General features: G+C 40.5%; 1 non-coding gene across 1 annotated transcript; it reads left to right on the top strand.

Annotated features, from left to right (window-relative positions):
- The first annotated feature begins 2,852 nt into the window (after positions 1–2,852).
- LOC115804229 (U6 spliceosomal RNA) lies at positions 2,853–2,955 on the top strand. Its single transcript, XR_004025096.1, has one exon. It is a non-coding gene; the product is annotated as a U6 spliceosomal RNA (small nuclear RNA).
- Positions 2,956–6,172: the final 3,217 nt, after the last annotated feature.

Here is a 6,172-nt window from a genome sequence, read left to right on the forward strand (position 1 = left end):
CTGCCTCGGTAGCTCAAAAGCAACTGTAGATGATATGCAAATGAATGGGCATGGCCGCGTCCCAATAAAGCTTTATTTACAAAAGCAAGCCAGATATGGCTAGTGGGCACTAGTCAGTCTGCCTCTAAGCTAGCTAGTACTCCCAAATTACAAATAGAAAAACTGTTGCTCAACGTGCTCAGGCAACTTGTCCTGGGTCACTCAGCTCCTAAGTGGCAGGCCTGGGATCTGAATCTAGGACCATCTGCCCCAGAGCCCCTGTTCTTTCCTCCATGCTTAATCGTGTTTGGCATGGTAACTTTGCAGTCACTTCAAAGCGGGATTTATAGTTCAGAGGAGAAATTCTGCACAACTAAACACACAATTGCTCTGTAACACAAACCATGCCCAAATAACTCAAGTAGAACATATCAAGATTCCTGTCCTCATGCGCATTATAAAATGTACAGTCTCAAAAGGGTTTGCTGGTGTTATTTCAGTGAGAAGCTGGTCTTGGTAAAATCAAGTGAAGAATTACTACATGAATGTCAAAAAATAATTTTAATGTGAATTTTCTGGAAAACACTAGTAAACATTTTCCTGTTTGGGCTTTGATAACCCAGAGATTTACCCCAAACATCCAATGCACTGTCACAGAGAAAGGCACTGAATGACTGATTCTTCACAGAACAAGAAATGGGAATAAGAAAATATCCATTCTTCCAATTACTTATGCTAAACATTCATTTCCTTTAAAGATGGGCCACAACGGGACTTCCCTGGCGGTCCAGTGGCTGGGACTTCACCTTCCAGTGCAGGGGGTACAGGTTCAATCCCTGGTTGGGGAGCTAAGATCCCACATGCCTTGTGGCCAAAAAACCAAAACATAAAACAGAAGCAATATTGTAACAAATTCAATAAAGACTTTAAAAATGGTCCACATGAAAAAAAATCTTAAAAAAAAATAAAGATGGGCCACAGGCATTTACAGAGTACTTAGAGTCAGTTTTCAATTGGGTCGCAAAGAGAAGGAATGGAGAAAGAGAGAAGAGCAGAAGCAACTGGAGAACTTTATCACAAATATATAGCCCAGCCATCACCCCCACCACCCCAAGATTTAGGACCCCATGCGTGGAGTCAGGGAATAATGTGGCATCTGCTCGTAGGAAGCAAAATAAGGGGAAACAAACATTTCAAGTGATTATAATTATTCCACCTTCAGGAGCACTTGTTAAAGCAGAGATTCTCCACTTTAGCACCACTGGTCCTTTGAACTGGATAAATCTTTGTTGAGGCAGCTGCCTGTGCATTGTAGGATGTACAGTAACAGCCCTGGCCTCTACCCACTAGATGTCAGTAACATCCTTCCCCCAGTTGTGACAATAAAAAATGTCTCCAGACATTGCCAACTGTTTCCTTAGGGGGCAAGGTCACCCTCACTGAAAAGTACTGGGTTAAAACATAAACCATCTGATGCTGGCTTTATCTTAACATTCAGTCAAGGAAAAAAAAAAAAACAGGAGAGGATAAGTGCACGTGAGATCTAGTCAGAGCACCTTTCTTCTACTTTAAGGACCATGAGCCCACTCATAGCCTCACCTTTTTATTGAAGTGTAGCCATTATTTTGTAGCTTCAAACTCATCGCAAACTCATATGCACTAACATGCTTTCTTTTTTTTTTTTTTTTTTGCGGTACACGGGCCTCTCACTGCTGTGGCCTCTCCCGTTGTGGAGCACAGGCTCCGGACGCGCAGGCTCAGCGGCCATGGCTCACGGGCCCAGCCGCTCCGTGGCATGTGGGATCCTCCCGGACCGGGGCACGAACCCGCGTCCCCTGAATCGGCAGGCGGACTCTCGACCAGTGCGCCACCAGGGAAGCCCTAACATGCTTTCTTGACATGTTTTTTATAGTACCAAATATCATTTGTCATTCACTGTAACAGGTTTGACATCAGTATTAATACCCTATGAATCGACATTTTTTCCCTGATATTTTTTCTTTTTCATTCTGTTTTTAACACATTTTAAGTGATCTTGGAATTTCCAATAACAATCTTTCAAAATTTTTATCACCTCCAGCCTTCCCTAACTGAAATTCAATTATCTGAAATATGTAATAAAAAGTAATCAGTCCTCGAGTGGCATTGATATATATACACTACCAAATGTAAAATAGATAGCTAGTGGGAAGCAGCCGCATAGCACAGGGAGATCAGCTCCGTGCTTTGTGACCACCTAGAGGGGTGGGATAGGGAGGGTGGGAGGGAGACCCAAGAGGGAGGGGATATGGGGATATATGTATACGTATAGCTGATTCACTTTGTTATACAGCAGAAACTAACACAACATTGTAAAGCAGTTATACTCCAATAAAGATGTTTAAAAAAGATGTAATCAGTGCTCAAATAAATGTCATTCTAGTGTCAATGAAAATAGTACCTCGGTCTAGACAATAACAAATGTTGGACAAGATGTAGAGAAATTGGAACTGTCACACATCACTGGTGAGATGGTAAAATGGTGCAGCTACCTTGGAAAACAGGCTGGCAATTTCTTTAAAGTTTAACATAATTTATCATAAGACCAAGCAATTCTACTCTTAGGCATCTACCCAAGAAGAATGAAAACGTATGCTCACACAAAGACTTGTAGCCCAATAACAGCATTATTCATAACAGCCAAAAAATGAACACAACCGGAATGTTCATTAACTGGTGAATGGATGGACACACTGTGGTATTTTTTCATACAATGGAATACTATTCAGCAATAAAAAGAAGTATTGATACATGCTACAGTGTGGATAAACCTTGAAAACATTATGCTATATGAAAGAAGCCAGACACAAAAGACCACATACTGTGCTCACTTCAGCAGCACACTTACTATTAATAAAATTTGAAACAATACAGAGAAGATTAGCATGGCCCCTGCGCAAGGATGACATGCAAATTCATGAAGCATTCCATATTTTTTCGGGACAATGGCAATAATATTGTAATATATAAATGTATCAAAATAACACATTGTACATCTTAAATTTACACAATGTTACACGTCAAATGTATTTAATTTAAAAAAGACCACATACTGCATTATTCCATTTTATAAAATGTCCACAACAGGCAAATGATAGAGATAGAAAGTAGATTAGCTAGGGCCGGGGGTGTATTTGAGTGTTGGGTTTGGGGAGTAACTGCTAGTAAGTATTGAGTTTCTTCTGGGGGTGATGAAAATGTTCTAAAATTAGGGCATGGTGACGGTTGCACAATTCTGTAAATAAACTAAAAACCATTGAATTGTACACTTTAAATGGGTCAATTTTATGGTATATATATAATTTATATCTCATTAAAGCTGTCAAAAATATACATTGCATAGTTCTAGATGAAACCTTTCATGAATGGAAGTTGAGGTTCACCTACCAGGCTAGAAACTTGGTTGGTAAGCTTTCACTGTTCTTCTCTTTATCAGACCTGAAAATGCAGGTCTGAAGAATAAGAGATTTGTCCATACCTCTATGATCCCTTCCACTCCAACATTCTCTGCATCCTCAAAATTAATGAGACTGAGAGAGAGAGAGAGAGAGAGATGATACCAAGTTTTACAGGTTATGATTCCATTGCTGCTATGGCATATAATGGAATCACAGATCAATTTATTCATTCATATATGTGCATATCAATTAGAAGGCAATCCTTCATTTTAGTAGATTAGGTGGTAGCTACTCTCTGGATGATTCAGAAGCATTTAAAGTCTTCACACCTCAAAGAGTTCCCCTTTCTGTTCTGTCCCCAACTCCCTTAGCTTATTTTGGCCTAGGCTTTGATTCTAATAGTTCTGTCAAATATACACTACACAGGGCTTCCCTGGTGGCGCAGTGGTGGAGAGTCCACCTGCCGATGCAGGGGACACGGGTTCATGCCCCGGTCCGGGAGGATCCCACACGCCGCGGAGCGGCTGGGCCCGTGAGCCATGGCCGCTGAGCCTGCGTGTCCGGAGCCTGTGCTCCGCAACGGGAGAGGCCACAACAGTGAGAGGCCCGCGTACAGCAAAGAAGAAAAAAAAAAAGAAACACTACACAAAGTGTTTGATTAATGGATTTGATCAAGATGAAGGGGAGATTCCAGTGGCTTGCCACAGAACCACATTGTTACCAACATCACTGAAGACACTGACTCCTCATTCAATTTGTTAGTTACTCAAGGATAGGAGGGGCAGAATATTACATAATAGAGTGAAGATTAAAAAGTATCTCAGTAAGCTGGAACAAAGTGCTGAAACAAACAAAATCAAATTAAATAAGAATAGATATATTGTAAAAGTTCAATAAATCCATTTCACATGAACAGAATGAAGGAGACCCAGCTTCATAATCACTCATTTAAAAGAAGTTGGTGGGATGTAAATTGGTGCAGCCACTGTGGAAAACAGTATGGAGGTTCCTCAAAAAACTGAAAATAGAACTACCACATGATTCAGCAATTCCACTGCTGAGTATATATCCAAAGAAAATGAAAACGTTAATTTGAAAAGATACATGGACCCCAATGTTCAAAGCAGCATTATTTACAATAGCCAAGATATGGAAGCAACCTAAGCATGCATCAACACATGAATGAATAAAGAAGATGTGGAGATATATATACACAATGGAATACTACTATGCCACAAAAATGAATGAAGTTTTGCCACATGCAATGACACAGATGGACCTGGAGGGTATGAGACTAAGTGAAATAAGTCAGAAAGAGAAAGACAAATACTGTCTGATGTCACTTATATGTGGAATCTAAACAACAAAACAAACTAGTGACTATAACAAAAAAGAAACAGACTTACAAATATAGAGAACAAACTAGCGGTTACCAGTGGGGAGAGGGAAGAGGGGAGGGGCAAGATAGGGGTAGGGGATTAAGAAATACAAACTACTGGGAATTCTCTGGCAGTCCATCCAGTGGTTAGGGCTTGGCACTTTCCCTGCCGTGGGCCCAGGTTCAATCCCTGGTCAGTGAACTAAGATCCTGTAACCCGTGCAGCGTGGCCAAAAGAAAAAAAAAAAAAGAGAGAGAGAGATACAAGCTACTATGTACATTAAAAAAATAAGTTACAAGGATATACTGTACAGCCTTCCCGCGTGTGGCCAAAGAAAAGAGAGAGAGATACAAACTGCTATGTATAAAATAAATAAGTTACAAGGATATATTATTGTACAGCACAGAGAGTAGAGCCAATATTTTATAATAACTATAAATAGAGTATAACCTTTAAAAATTGTGAATCACTATGTTGTACACCTGAAACTTACATAATTTTGTAAATCAACTATAACTCAGTAAAATAGATGTTGGTGGGTTTTACGTGCCAACAATTTCCATGTGAATGGGATATATGATTTATTTACAAGAAGAATATTATGGTCACGGGCAGCAGTAACAGAAGTGTAGAATCCAGTTGACCTTTGGAGTACTGCATACAATACTGAAGGTAACATTTTAAGAGGTATATTACAGAGTAGTCATTCAACAACCGTCAACAAATAACTGAGGCAGCAGCATCAGACACCATGCTTGGGACAGGGAATATAGGGAAACACAAGAAAACAAGGTCCTTGTCCTTGTGAAGCTTGTAAGCTATCAGGAAGGCAGGCCTTGATTCAGTCATTATGAGCACGGTGAGTATTACAGAGGGAGAGGGCAGGGCTCATGAGAGCAGGTAAGGGCAGGCCTAGCCTACATGTCCTTCCACAGGAACATAACCTGGAATGGTGAGGGGTTGGGAAACAGTAAGGCATAGTTGAGAGGTGTGGGGATAGATAATCTAGACAAGAGAGAATTGATAGGGTGTGAGTGAAGTGCAGTTATGTGGATGAGGAATCAACCAGAGGGAAGAATTAGGATCAATAGGGAAAGATTACAAGAAGAAGACTTTCTGTGTGGATAACTTCCTCAGACAACAGAGGAGGTGACAATACAGTACTGCAGTGAGCTTGCCAACACAAAAAGTATTCAAGCTGATGACCTTGTGTTGGACTAGATCAGGGGTCAGCATTTTCTGTAAAGGGCCACAGAGTAAACATTGTAGGCTTTTTGGTCTACACAGTCTCTGTGGCAACTACTTAACTCTGCCATGCATAAAGAGGGTCACAGATAACGTGTAAATAAATGAATGTGGCTGTCTTCCAATAAAACT

This window comes from Delphinapterus leucas, chromosome X (assembly GCF_059928025.1).
Source record: "Delphinapterus leucas isolate spDelLeu-1000000601 "Yukka" chromosome X, BTC_Dleu_Yukka2, whole genome shotgun sequence".
Classification (NCBI taxonomy): domain Eukaryota; kingdom Metazoa; phylum Chordata; class Mammalia; order Artiodactyla; family Monodontidae; genus Delphinapterus; species Delphinapterus leucas.